The 12,917-nt window shown below is 42.1% G+C and overlaps 1 non-coding gene across 1 annotated transcript; it reads right to left on the reverse strand.

Annotated features, from left to right (window-relative positions):
* Positions 1-7,613: 7,613 nt before the first annotated feature.
* On the reverse strand, positions 7,614-7,720 carry LOC141625201 (small nucleolar RNA R71). Its single transcript, XR_012534998.1, has one exon. It is a non-coding gene; the product is annotated as a small nucleolar RNA R71 (small nucleolar RNA).
* Positions 7,721-12,917: the final 5,197 nt, after the last annotated feature.

Genomic DNA, 12,917 nt, shown 5'->3' on the forward strand with positions numbered 1-12,917 from the left:
GGGCAGTAGTCTGTTTTTGGGCACTCGATTGAGCAGGTATAGGCACTCGATCGAGTGGGGTCAACTCGATTGAGTAAGGAGGTGGCTCGATCGAGTACGTTTTTGGATGCATTCCGGTCAGATTCTGGAATCGAGGCACTCGATCGAGTAAGTGGGAAATCGAGTGGGTTGTGGTACTCGATCGAGTGGGTTTTACCCAGGTCGTTTTCGCGTTTTGAGTATGGGATGTGTGTTTATATTTACCTTTTCTTATATAGTTTCAAGATGCCGCCAAAGAGAACCGCGTTGTATGCAAGGGCTGAGAACATGAGTGTGGATGAGATCGTTAAGATGTTGGAGCACCAGGATGCTCTTACTGAGGCTTTAAAGAAATTTGGGAAAGATAAAGAGGCGGGGGCAGATTACGCCAAGATGAGTATACATATAGCAAGGTTTAATCTGAAAGAGTACATGGGTACGGGTGCGCCAATTCTGCTGGACAATTGGCATAGAGAGATGGAGAATATACTCAATTTGGATCATTGCCCAGATGAACTTCGAGTGGAACAAGCTGCGTTCTACTTGAGGGAAGCAGCCAGAGAGTGGTGGGATAAGGTTAAGGTGAGTGCTATGGACTTGTATGTGAAACAGGGGTTACCTGCTATACCTTGGGATGAGTTTAAGAGGGCTATGAGGCGAGAGTTTGTGCCGAAACATGTGCGTAGCAAGCTGAGAGAGGAGTTTGATGACTTTAAGATGTCTTCTGATATGACAGTTGCTAAGTATTACCACAAGTTCAACGAGAAGTCTAGGTATGCAGAGGATATGAGGCTGAGCCAAGAGAACTTGGCATTAAGATTTGAGAAGGGGTTGACACCCAAGATTATGGAGAAGTTGACGGTAGGAGTCCTTGGTGATGTTAAGAAAGTATATGAGCGAGCTGGGAGAGTTGAGAGGTTAGTTGAGATGACTAAGGAGAACCAAGAGAGAGATTCTGAGAAGAGGAAGGCTAAGAGTGAGGATGGTGGTCAGTCTAGTTACAAGAGGGCGGCCATAACCAGGTGAGAGCTTACTCTTCAGGGTCGGGTTTTAGCGGTGGAGCTTCTTATGGGCGTGGTGGTAGTAGTAGCAGTTGGGGATTAACTTGCTTTAACTGTGGCGGTATGGGCCACAAGAGGCATGAGTGCACCAGTGCTGTGAGCGGGGGTTTCCAGAGACCATCACAGGAGAATTTCTCTCAGGGTCCATCTCAGAGTTATGCTAATAACAAGCCGGTTGGGTCGTGGAATAATCAGGGTGGTCAAAGTAACAACAATGGTGGGGCTAACCGCAATGGCGGTAATTCATATCAGAGACCGGCGACGAACAACAACAACAACCAGGGGCCTGGCCTCGCCGTCTACTTCAGCTAGTACTGTCCAGGGAGGTGGACAGAAGACCAGTGGTAAGTTGTTCATGATGGAGAAGAAAGCAGCTGAGGATGATGCTCACGTTATCACGGGTACTTTTCTTGTTAATGGAGTCTTTACCTTTGTTTTGTTTAATTCGGGGTCTCACAGTCGTTTGTATCATCGAGTCATGCTAAGTTTTTGGGTTTGAGTGAGTATGAGTCTGTAAAAGAGGAAGTTTTTATACCGTCGGGTGAATCTGTATCTTGTGGGCGGTTGTATAGAGGTGTATCTATGATAGTTGGGCAGGTTGACTTACCAGTGGAGTTGTTAGAGTTTCCCTTAAATGGTTTTGAGATGATAGTTGGTATGGACTGGTTGGGTAAGTACAAGGCTAAGATAGACTGTCATCAAAAGAGGGTTTCTTTGAGAGATCCTAAGGGGATTATTGTGTCTTATCGTGGGTTTGTTGTCAAACCCAAAGTTAAGTTGATTGCAGCAGTGACCTTGAAGTCTTATCTGAGGAAGAGGTGTCCGTTGATCTTATGCCATGTGAGAGACTATAGTATGGAGAGTCCGACAATTGAGCAGATACCAGTGGTGGGAGAGTTCCCAGATGTTTTTCCAGATAAGATACCGGGTTTGCCACCAAAGAGGGAGATAGATTTCAGTGTTGAGTTGAAACCGGGGACGGGGCCAATCTCTAAGGCACCGTACCGTATGGGTCCTAAGGAGTTGGAGGAGCTGAAGAAACAGATGGATGATTTGATCGAGAGGGGATACATTAGACCTAGTGTATCACCGTGGGGAGCACCAGTTTTGTTTGTGAAAAAAGAAAGATGGAAGTTTGAGGTTATGCATCGATTATAGAGAGTTGAATAGAGTTACCGTGAAGAACAAGTATCCTTTGCCGAGGATAGATGATTTGTTTGATTAGTTGAACGGTGCAGCGGTCTTTTCTAAGATCGATTTGAGGTCGGGTTATTATCAGGTGAAGATTTGGGATGAGGACATACCGAAGACAGCTTTTACATCGAGGCATGTTCACTATGAGTATGTTGTGATGCCGTTTGGGTTGTCTAACGCACCTGCAGTGTTTATGGATTTGATGAACCGGGTCTTCAGTCAGTTCTTGGATCGGTTTGTGGTGGTCTTTATCGACGATATCTTAGTCCACTCTAAGACTAAGGAGGAGCATGAGGAGCATTTGAGGTTAGTGTTGCAGACTTTGCGAGACAATCAGCTATATGCAAAGTTGTCTAAGTGTGAGTTCTGGTTAGAGAAGGTTTCTTTTCTGGGGCATGTGATTTTAAAGAAGGGTGTTGTTGTGGATCCTGCAAAGATAGAGGCAGTTACTCAGTGGGAAGCACCGAAGAATGTGGCAGAGATAAGGAGTTTCTTGGGTTTGGCAGCGTACTATTGACGGTTCGTGAAAGATTTTTCCAAGATAGCCAGACCGATGACAGCTTTGATGAGGAAAGAGAACAGGTTTCGTTGGGATGAAAGTTGTGAGACGGCGTTCCAAACAATAAAGGAGCGTTTGACCACAGCTCTAATCTTAGCATTACCTGAAGGGAGTGAGAACTTTGAGGTATATACATATACTTCAAAGAATGGTTTGGGATGTGTGTTGATGCAGAATGGGAAAGTGATCGCCTATGCTTCTGCAACTGAAGCCTTATGAGGAGAATTATCCGACACATGATTTGGAGTTGGGTGCAGTTGTGTTTGCTCTCAAGATTTGGAGGCACTATCTTTATGGGCCGACCTTTAAGGTGTTTTCAGATCACAAGAGTCTTAAGTACATCTTCACTCAAAAGGAGTTGAACATGAGACAGAGGAGGTGGATGAAGCTGATTGGGGATTATGACATGGATATTATATACCATGAAGGGAAGGCTATTGTGGTTGCAGATGCCTTGACCAGGAAGAGTGTGCATTTTCTTTGCACAATTATATCTTTGATGAGGTTGAGAGATGAGGTAGGGAAGATGGGGATACATATGATACAGAAAAGGGATGCTATATGGGATTTGACAGTGGAACCAGAACTTTATGATGATATTCGCAGGAAACAGGCTTTGGATCCTAAGATTGAGGAATGGAGAGCTGGAGTAGAGAAAGGGACAGTGTCTAGATTCTCTATTCTTACAGATGACAGTTTGAGATTCGATGGGAGGTGGTGTGTTCCGGTGATGAGGAGTTGAAAAAGATGATCATGAAGAGGCTCATTGCACACCATATTCGGTACATCCAGGCGGTGACAAGTTATATAAAGATTTGAAGAAGACTTTCTGGTGGCCTGGGATGAAGAAAGAAACAGCTGAGTTTGTGGCTCGTTGTTTGACATGTCAGAGAGTTAAAGGAGAGCAGCGATGACCACAAGGTAAGATTCAACCTCTTGAGGTACCTGAGTGGAAATGGGAGTCCATCTCTATGGATTTTATCGTGGGTTTGCCAAGGAGTCAACAGGGTAATAACATGATATGGGTTATAGTGGACCGTTTGACCAAGTCAGCTCACTTTGTGCCTATGAAAGATAATTTGACCAAGATACAGTTAGATTTGGCTTATAGGAAGCATGTGGTTCGTTTGCATGGGGTGCCTAAGGATATAGTGTCCGATAGAGATGCGAGGTTCATATCACGTTTTTGGAAAGAGTTGCGGGAGATGATGTGAACTACCTTGAAGATGAGTACTGCATTCCATCCTGCGACAGATGGCCAGACAGAGAGGACCATCAAGACTTTAGAGGATATGTTACGAACTTGTGTTATGGATTTTGGTGGTAGCTGGGAGGAGAGGTTGGATCTGATTGAGTTTTCTTATAACAACAACTATCACACGAGTATTGGTATGGCACCGTTTGAGGCTTTGTATAGGAGGAGATGTAGGAGTTCGATTTACTAGGATGATAGAGGTGAGGTAGTGGTTCTAGGGCCACAGATGGTACAGGAGATGGTTGAACAGGTTAAGCTGATTAGACAAAAGATAAAAGCGGCCTAGGATCGACAAAGGAGTTATACAGATTTACATCGTCGTGACATAGAGTTTCAGGTTGGGGACAAGTTCCTTTTGAAAGTGTCTCCTATGCGTGGGGTCATGAGATTTGGTAAGAAAGGGAAACTGAGCCAGAAGTTCATCAGACCATATGCGATTTTAGATCGTGTGGGTGAGGTTGCTTACCGGTTAGCCTTACCAGCTGCTTTGGATAGAGTGCATAATGTGTTTCATGTGTCTCAGCTACGGAAGTATGTGTGTGATCCTTCACATGTGTTAGAGGTAGAGAACATCGAGCTGGATGAGTCCTTCTCTTATCTTGAGGTGCCAAAACAGATTTTTGATCGGAAGGTTAGGAAAACGAGACATAGGGAAACAGTATTGCTTAAGGTTCTTTGGTCTAACCATGAGGTTGAGGAGGCTACTTGGGAGGCGGAGGAGACTATGAGGGAGCGGTATCCGTCTCTTTTTGATCAGGTATGTGTGGTTACGGGGACGTAACCATGTTTTTTTTAGGGGGGTAGGAGATGGTCGCATAGAGTTTTTGTATGTTTTATGTTGGTTTTAGTGCAATTAGTAGTTGTCTTGAGTTGGTTTGAGTGTTGTTTTGGGAGTTGTGTTTTGAGATTCTTTTGAGTTTTGGTTATGTTGTTGTGTCGCAGTGGAGATAGTGTGTTTTGTTGTTGGTCTATGGGTTGAACTTCGGGGACGAAATTCTTTTTAAGGAGGGAAGATTATAATACTACGGTTTTCTATGTCTGTAGTACTCTATCGAGTAGGGCTTACTCTGTCGAGTAATGATGTGACCATAATTAGCGCATATTTAGCCCCCGAATTAGCCTTGTTCCCATGCTTTTTAGTGCATATTTGGGTCATTTCTTATCTTTAGTTCTTTGTTTTGCATATTCTTTGAGATTTTGATCCCTTGGTAGGAAAGGAGTAAGAATCTTGCATTTTCATGGCAAAACGAGACTAAATTGATCGAATTCAATGACCAAGCATCAAGGAGAGACAAGATTAGAAGGCCTTTGTACATATTATAGTAGGAGAGCAATGTTGAAGAAAGGATCCTTGAGTCCCCAAGGAAATCCCCAAGGAATTTATGAAGAAAAGGGAAGAAAAGAAGAAGATGCCTTGCTGAGTGACAATCCGTGCGGATTGTCCCCAATCCGGCCGTCCCCCAGCTGCACAATCCGTGCGGCTTTGCTCTATTCCGCTCGGATTCCACCTCCACAATCCGCCCGGATTCCCTCGAATCCGCTCGGACCCCATCGCCAGAATCCGCCCGGATTCCAGCACAGCGTGATTTCCTCTTCTCCAAGCTACGAAGAAAGAAGCCCTTCTTTCGAAAAATATCGGCTCCTCCTTGCTCAATCTAAAAAGTGTAATTACTAGTTTAGCCCTTAGTTAACCCTAATGCATCCTCCCTAATTTCCACTATAAATACCCCATTAGTCTAATTAGAGGAGCATGTTCTTCTTATCAATAATTAGAGTAGTTAATATCAATCAAATCTCTCTTTAGTATTGTAATCAACAATTAATCAAGTTCTAATACAAGTTTTATTTCCTTAATCTCTCTTTTGTTCATCCTTTATTTTGGGTAATTGAAGATTATTTGGGTTATTGTTGGGAGATTGACAACCTCTCAATCAAGCATTCAAGTACTTCTTTTATCTTTGCTTTATTATTGGAATCATTAGTAGGTATAATCTCTTAATCCCTTTTTAATTATTGCTAATTACTTTTATTTGTTCATCATGTTTCACTATGTTAGTATGATTGACAACCTTGCTAGCATGTTCAATATGATGATGAGTGAGTAGTCTCTTAGCTAGGGTTAATGGATGATTAGGGGAAACCAACATGGGGAATGATTCATGCTTAAATTAATATGCTTTCATGTTTTATTTGCTTGCTTGTTTTGATCTCAACTCATGCACATGTTATGTTTGATGAAATGCTAAGCCTATGAATCCTTGCATTTACCACCATCACCTATCTTTTCAATGAGACTTGTAAGACATAACCCAACTCGAGTGTCATTAGACCATGCATGTTGTTGAGTAGGGAAGACTAAGTCGACTTGTAGGTGTTGTACAATCTAATCGATTCGGCTCCGGGACCCAAACTTTCCTAGGATTGTAAGATATAACCCAACTCAATCCATCACAACAATAATTGCTTGCTTATAATTTGAGAACATGTTTGTATGATCATATCCCATGATTCCCCTATGATCCCATGACACCCTAGTGCTTTTTAATCAATTGTTTACACCCCTTTAATTCATCTTGCTTGTTTATTTTCATTGCTGTTTTAGTTTAGTGACCTTCTACATCAACCCAATTTGTGACACCCCTTAGACACCACTAGTTGCAATAGAAATCTCATTTCAATACCCGTCCCTTGGGATCCGACCTTTACTTGCCTCTTTACTAATTGTAGAGTTGTTTGTGAAGTTATAAATTGTGTTTTGATTCGACCGTGACCCAACGACCACATCTTTAATTTTGAACACGAAACGGACCGATCAAAAATGGCTCCGTTGCCGGGGACGGTGTTTGTTTGATTTAGATTTCCTTTTTATTGTTATTAGTTGTGTTTTTCTTCGCCTTGGGGAAGTAAAACCCCTCAAGGTTTGTTCTAATTGTTTTCGAGTTGTTTGATATTTTGCATGTCTAGAAGGTCACAAGGTGATTTGTTACCTTTTGACCGTGAAATCGAAAGAACCTTGACGAACAATAGGAGACTTGTTAGGAGGAATTTAAGAGGTATTAGTGAAGTTGTTCAACCCACTAGTGAGTTCGTCAATCCTTTCGCAATAGAAGGAGAGGAGAACCCATTACACAATACCCCACAAAATCCACCTACAATGCCTAAATTCTTGTCACACTCCGTACCCACCGAGGAGAATCTACCAAATGGTACTCCTACACCGCAACATCTAACCGGAAATTTTATTGCCAAGTCCGCCTTCATCCAATTAGTTGAGAGGAGCCAATTTGGGGGGATGCCTAGTGAAGACCCTCATTCTCATTTGGAAACCTTTTGCGACTATTGTGATGCAATCTCTCAAACGGGCGTGACTCAAGACCAAATTAGATGGGTCTTATTTCCTTTTTCTCTAATCGGCACCGCGAAGCAATGGTTTAAGGGCCTTGATAAGGCCACCCTCGGAATAGATTCTTGGAAGAAGTTGGCTCTAGCTTTCTACAAAAAATTCTACCCACCGGAAAAGACTAACATGCTAAGAGCTCAAATTACGGGTTTTAAGCAAAGGGATGAAGAATCTTTGTATGAAGCTTGGGAGCGGTTCAAGGGAATTTGTCGCTCATGTCCTCACCATGGACTTAGCGAATGGTTTTTGGTACAACAATTTTGGAATGGTTTATATGAAAATTCTAGGAGCATTCTCAATATGGGATCAAATGGAATGTTCACCGAAGTTGATGACAATCAAACATGGAACAAGATTGAGGAAATGGCGGTCCATAACTCACAATATAGTAGACCTCGCAAGGCTACTAGAGGAGGAAAGCATGAAGTGGACTCCGTTACTCAATTGGGTGCTCAACTTAGTGCTCACATTAACACAATCAACTTGAAGTTTGAACAAGCTATGGCTAGACTTGAAGAAAACTCAAAATCATCAAAGCATCATGTTAATGCCATGACGGCATCCTCATCAATCCCAAGTGGGATATGTGAGAATTGTGGAACTTTGGGACATGACCAAGGTGAATGTAGGGGAACAAATGAACAAGTGAATGCTTTCCAAGCATACAAGAGTGGTACCCCTTATTCCAATTTTTACAATGAAAACACCAAATTCCATCCAAATCTCTCATACAAAAGCCAAAATGTTCAAAACCCTCAAACAACATACACTCCACCACCCATGAGAAACCAAAATGAAAGACCCTTTTACAATCAAAACCAAGGTTACCAAAATCAAAATCCATGCAATCACCAAAATGACCAAGGTTTTGATGTCCAAAAAGCGGTCCTCCAAATGCAAAAGAATCAACAAGAATTTTTCACTCAAATGCAAAAAGATAGCCAAGCAAAGGAAACCACCATCAACAACATTCTAGCTCACACCAAGATGTTGGAAACACAATTAACTCAACTAGCATCTTCAAGCTCACAAAGACAAAAGGGGCAATTACCACCTCAAAGTAATTCCCCTAGACATGAAACGGTTAGTGCCATTCACTTGAGAAGTGGTACAAGGTATGAAGCACCGAAGAAGCAAGTTGAGGATGAAGTTGTGAAAGCTAGTGAAAAGGAAGAAATTGTGCAAAGCTCCAAAGATGGAGAATCATCAAAAGAAGAAAGTTCAAAGAAAAATGAAGACAAGGTCAAGGAGAAGGAGCCCATTGTGATTAGACTTCCTTTTCCAAGTCGTCAAGCCAAGCCCAAATTTGATGATCAACTTGGAAAGTTCATGGAAATTGTGAAGAATTTGGAAGTCTCAATTCCTTTCACGGAATTAATCAATCACGTGCCGGCCTATGCGAAATACATGAAAGATATCCTCACAAAGAAGAAGTCGATCCGGAAGCTTGAGACTATCGCCTTCACTAAGGTGAGTAGTGCAATACTTCAAGGGAGTTCACCTCCAAAGTTAAAGGATCCGGGAAGCTTCTCAATACCGTGTACCATTGGCGACACGACGATCAACAAAGCCTTATGTGATCTAGGGGCTAGTGTGAGTGTCATGCCGTACTCGGTGAGTAAAAGGTTGGGGATGGGAGAGCTTAAATGCACCAACATCACACTCCAAATGGCCGATAGATCGACGAAGATACCATTAGGGATATGGGAAGATGTCCCCGTGCGAATTGGGAAGTTTTTCATCCCGGTAGACTTTGTCATTGTTGATATGGAGGAAGATTCCAACATTTCAATCATTCTAGGAAGACCTTTCCTACACACCGCGGGTGCGGTGATTGATGTGAAACATGGTGAGCTCACTCTAGAAGTGGGAGATGAAAGCATAACTTTTAATCTTGACAAGACTATGAGAGCTCCTCGTTTGCATGAACCATGTTTCATGATTGATCATTATAGCCGAAAGGATGAAAGGAAGAAATCGGAACTCCAATGGAAGAAGAAAATTGAAGATGCTCCATTCAAAGAGCAAGTGAATTGTGACAAGGAGAGCTTGCAAAGCTCATCAAAATCAATCAAGGAAGAAGAGAATGGCCTCATTGGCCAAGAGAAGAAATTGGGAGAGTTGTCTCCATCTAAGCAAGAGATTTTCAATGATCAACTTAATGAAGTTTGTGGTCTTTGGGACAACGAATTTGAAGGGATTTTTAATCCCTACATTGGTAATGCCATCAATCAAGACCGACAACAAGGGCCAAGGTCTATTGAAGACCTCTACCATGATAATGAACAAGCTTTCGATTACTTTTTCAAGGTGTTGAGCAACATCAACAACACCTTGGACATGCCCCCTTGACATCTCATCAAGAATGAGAGTTTGGTGGAGTCCTCCCTAAACCACCACTTGTAAATATTTCTAACTCCCTAACTTACATTTCAATTCTTGTATCGCATTTTTTGTCATCTTTGGATTTTTATTTACTTTGATCAAGATAATTGTCATGTTTGAGAGAAGTGAGGGAGGGACTAACAATTTCAATTGATGTGTAGTGCTTTACCTTAGTGTGGGGATGACAATTGCCTAGGCTATCCATGCCTTAGTAGTGCCCCCACAATGAAGAACACAAAATTTGAAGAAAGAATAGAAGAATGGTAAGGGAAATGCATTGTGCACGGATGGAACTGAATCCGGGTACAAGGGGTCGAATCCGAACGGACTCAAGAGAATCCGCCCGTCTTCAGTAATCCGAGCGTACTGGGTAGAAGACGCACGACTTTATAAGCTGAGATTTTGGAAGATTTTTGACTGTAAGAGAATCCGGGCGTCTTGGAATATAATCCGCCTGTCTCTGCAAATCCGTCCATCCTAGACTGAAGACGCCCGTCTTCTCTGCTGAGGAAAACAAGAAAAATTTCCTGGACTGAAATCCGTCCGTCTTCCGGCGAATCCGCCCGTCCCGTATCAAGAAAATCCGAGCGTCTTCTTCTGAATTCGCCCGTCTTTAGGCGAGTTTTATACAACCCAGAAAGAGCAGAATCCGCACGGATTGGGCAGAATCCGCACGGATTGCCCCTGCAGTTCGAAAATTTCGGTCTTTATAAAATCCCTCCCACCTTCCTTCATTCATTCATTCATTCATAAACACTACCCACAACATCAAAACCCTCATCCTCTCCATCACAAAAACAAAATCCCTCAACAACATTCACCAAAAACAAATCAAATCATCCTTCTAACAACAAATCAATCACTCCTTCTTCAATACAAATCAAAACCAAGCACAAAATCTTCAACTTTTGGGTCAATTTTTGATTTCATAAAGGCAAAGCCTTTCACCTTTAAATCGATTTGGGTACACTACAAATCGAAGATTTTCCATTCTTTTCTTGGTTAGTTCATCAATGGCAAGGACTAAGGGAGCAACAAAGGCAACAAAGGCACCAAAGGCTAAGGCACTCTCACAAAGGCAAAAGGCTCTTCAAACAAAGAAAGCATTGGCTATGGTGGTAGCAACACCAAACTTGGAAGTGCAACAACAACAACAACCTTCTATGGGAGCAACAACACCTTCTACTCCGGAAATTGATCAACTTTTGCATTATCCGGAGGTAACTTTTATTTCCGAAACCCATAGAAATACCTTTGTCAAGTTTGCTAGGAAGTCATTACAATCCACCAAATTTATATGTGAAGATACCTTAGAAAAATTGGGTGTTCTTGAGCAAACTAGAGCCTTTTTCAAAGCCATGGGGTTGAAGAAATTGTTTGAAACAAAGGAATTGACATACCCCTCCCTTACCTTGGAATTTTTGAGTTCTTTGAAAGTCACCAAAGTTGAGAATAGGGAGAATCTCGAGTTTCGTCTAGCTAATGTTAGTAGACGCATTTCCTTTAGGGAATTGAGTGAAATTTTGGGTCTTAGTGATGAACCACGTTATTTTAAGAATTATGGAAAGTATGACCCCGAACCTCTTTGGGAGGCAATTTTCGGGAGGAAATTTGAGGACTTTCATGCGAGTCGTGCTCTTTTGGTCCACCATCCGGGCATAAGAGTATGGCACAAGGTCATGGGAAACACCATAATTGCAAGGAAAGATACCAACCATTTCACCAAGCTTGATTTTATTCTCCTTGAATCGGCTTTGAACATTGGAAGAGTACACACCAAGCCTTACAATTCTTTGAGGCTCTTGGTAGATAGATGGCTCAACATTGATTGTGGGAAGAAGGGCACTACCGTTATTGTCAATGGCGGCCTAGTCACTATCCTAGCTAAGTACTTTGATCCTAACTTCAATAAGGATAACAAGTACAAAGCAAAGGAGGGTGGTCATCTTGTTGATTTGCATACTATGATACACAAGTACAAGTGGGTTGCCCATAACCCCCTTGACACTAAGTATGGATGGCTCACTAGTGAAGCTAGATCGTTCACCTTGCCTTCAAAGATTTGTCGTCTAAGCGTCCACCGGACCAATTATCTACTTCCCCTTTCTAAAGAGGCCGAGTATATTATCCAACAACAAAAGGGTGAACTTGAAATGCCCTCCTCTTCCATTGTCATACCACCTTACCCCTTTGAGTATGAAGAGTTCAAGCCGGAAGGAGTTGAAGCTAGAAATGATTATGTGACTCTTCTCATGCAAGCAATGCACAAGCAAGCCTTTGAGGACCGGAAAAATGCTTACTTGGCTCAATATCCACCCCTCCTACACTTAGCTAGGCAAGGACTACTTGATCCATCTTGTCCTTTGCCTAGTTGGGCGGATAGAGAAGTCATATTTCTGGGTGCATCTAAGGTCGTTTCGGGTGACAATGAGGTTGTTGGTAATGATGAAGAAGTTGATGATAACATTGATGAAGAAGCAAGTGAAGAAGGAGAAAAGGATGGTGAAGATGATGATGAGCAAGATGAGGAAGAAAGTGAAGAAGCAAATGACAAGGGAAGTGGTAATGTGACCACTTCTAATGAGGAAAGTTATGGTGATAGCATGATGGAAGATTAGCAAGCCTTGAAGACTCCTACCCTCTCATGGTTTGTCTATTTCTCTCTTTGTTTTAATTATAATTTTGATCATTGTTGGAGTAGTCCTAGAACCATAGAGGACTCACGTCTCGGTACCATTGAGGTGTTCTCATTTTATTGTTCCCATTTTCAAAATCCAAAATGACAAATTAGTTTCATGCATTGCATAGTGTGTGCATGAACTACACCCATCCTTGGACATTAGCAATAGTGTCTCACTCGGTTTGGGGAAGTTAATGCATACACAACGGGAGGTAATCTAAATTATCCTCTCCGTCATAACAAAAACCATGCATCATGTAGTGTAGCTTAGTATAGATTGCATTTAGTGTAGAAATCATGCATCATCTTTGCATAATTTCCATAATTTTGGCCATTGAGGACAATGCCCATATTAGTGTGAGGAT

The sequence above is a fragment of the Silene latifolia genome, chromosome 1, assembly GCF_048544455.1.
Source record: "Silene latifolia isolate original U9 population chromosome 1, ASM4854445v1, whole genome shotgun sequence".
NCBI lineage: Eukaryota > Viridiplantae > Streptophyta > Magnoliopsida > Caryophyllales > Caryophyllaceae > Silene > Silene latifolia.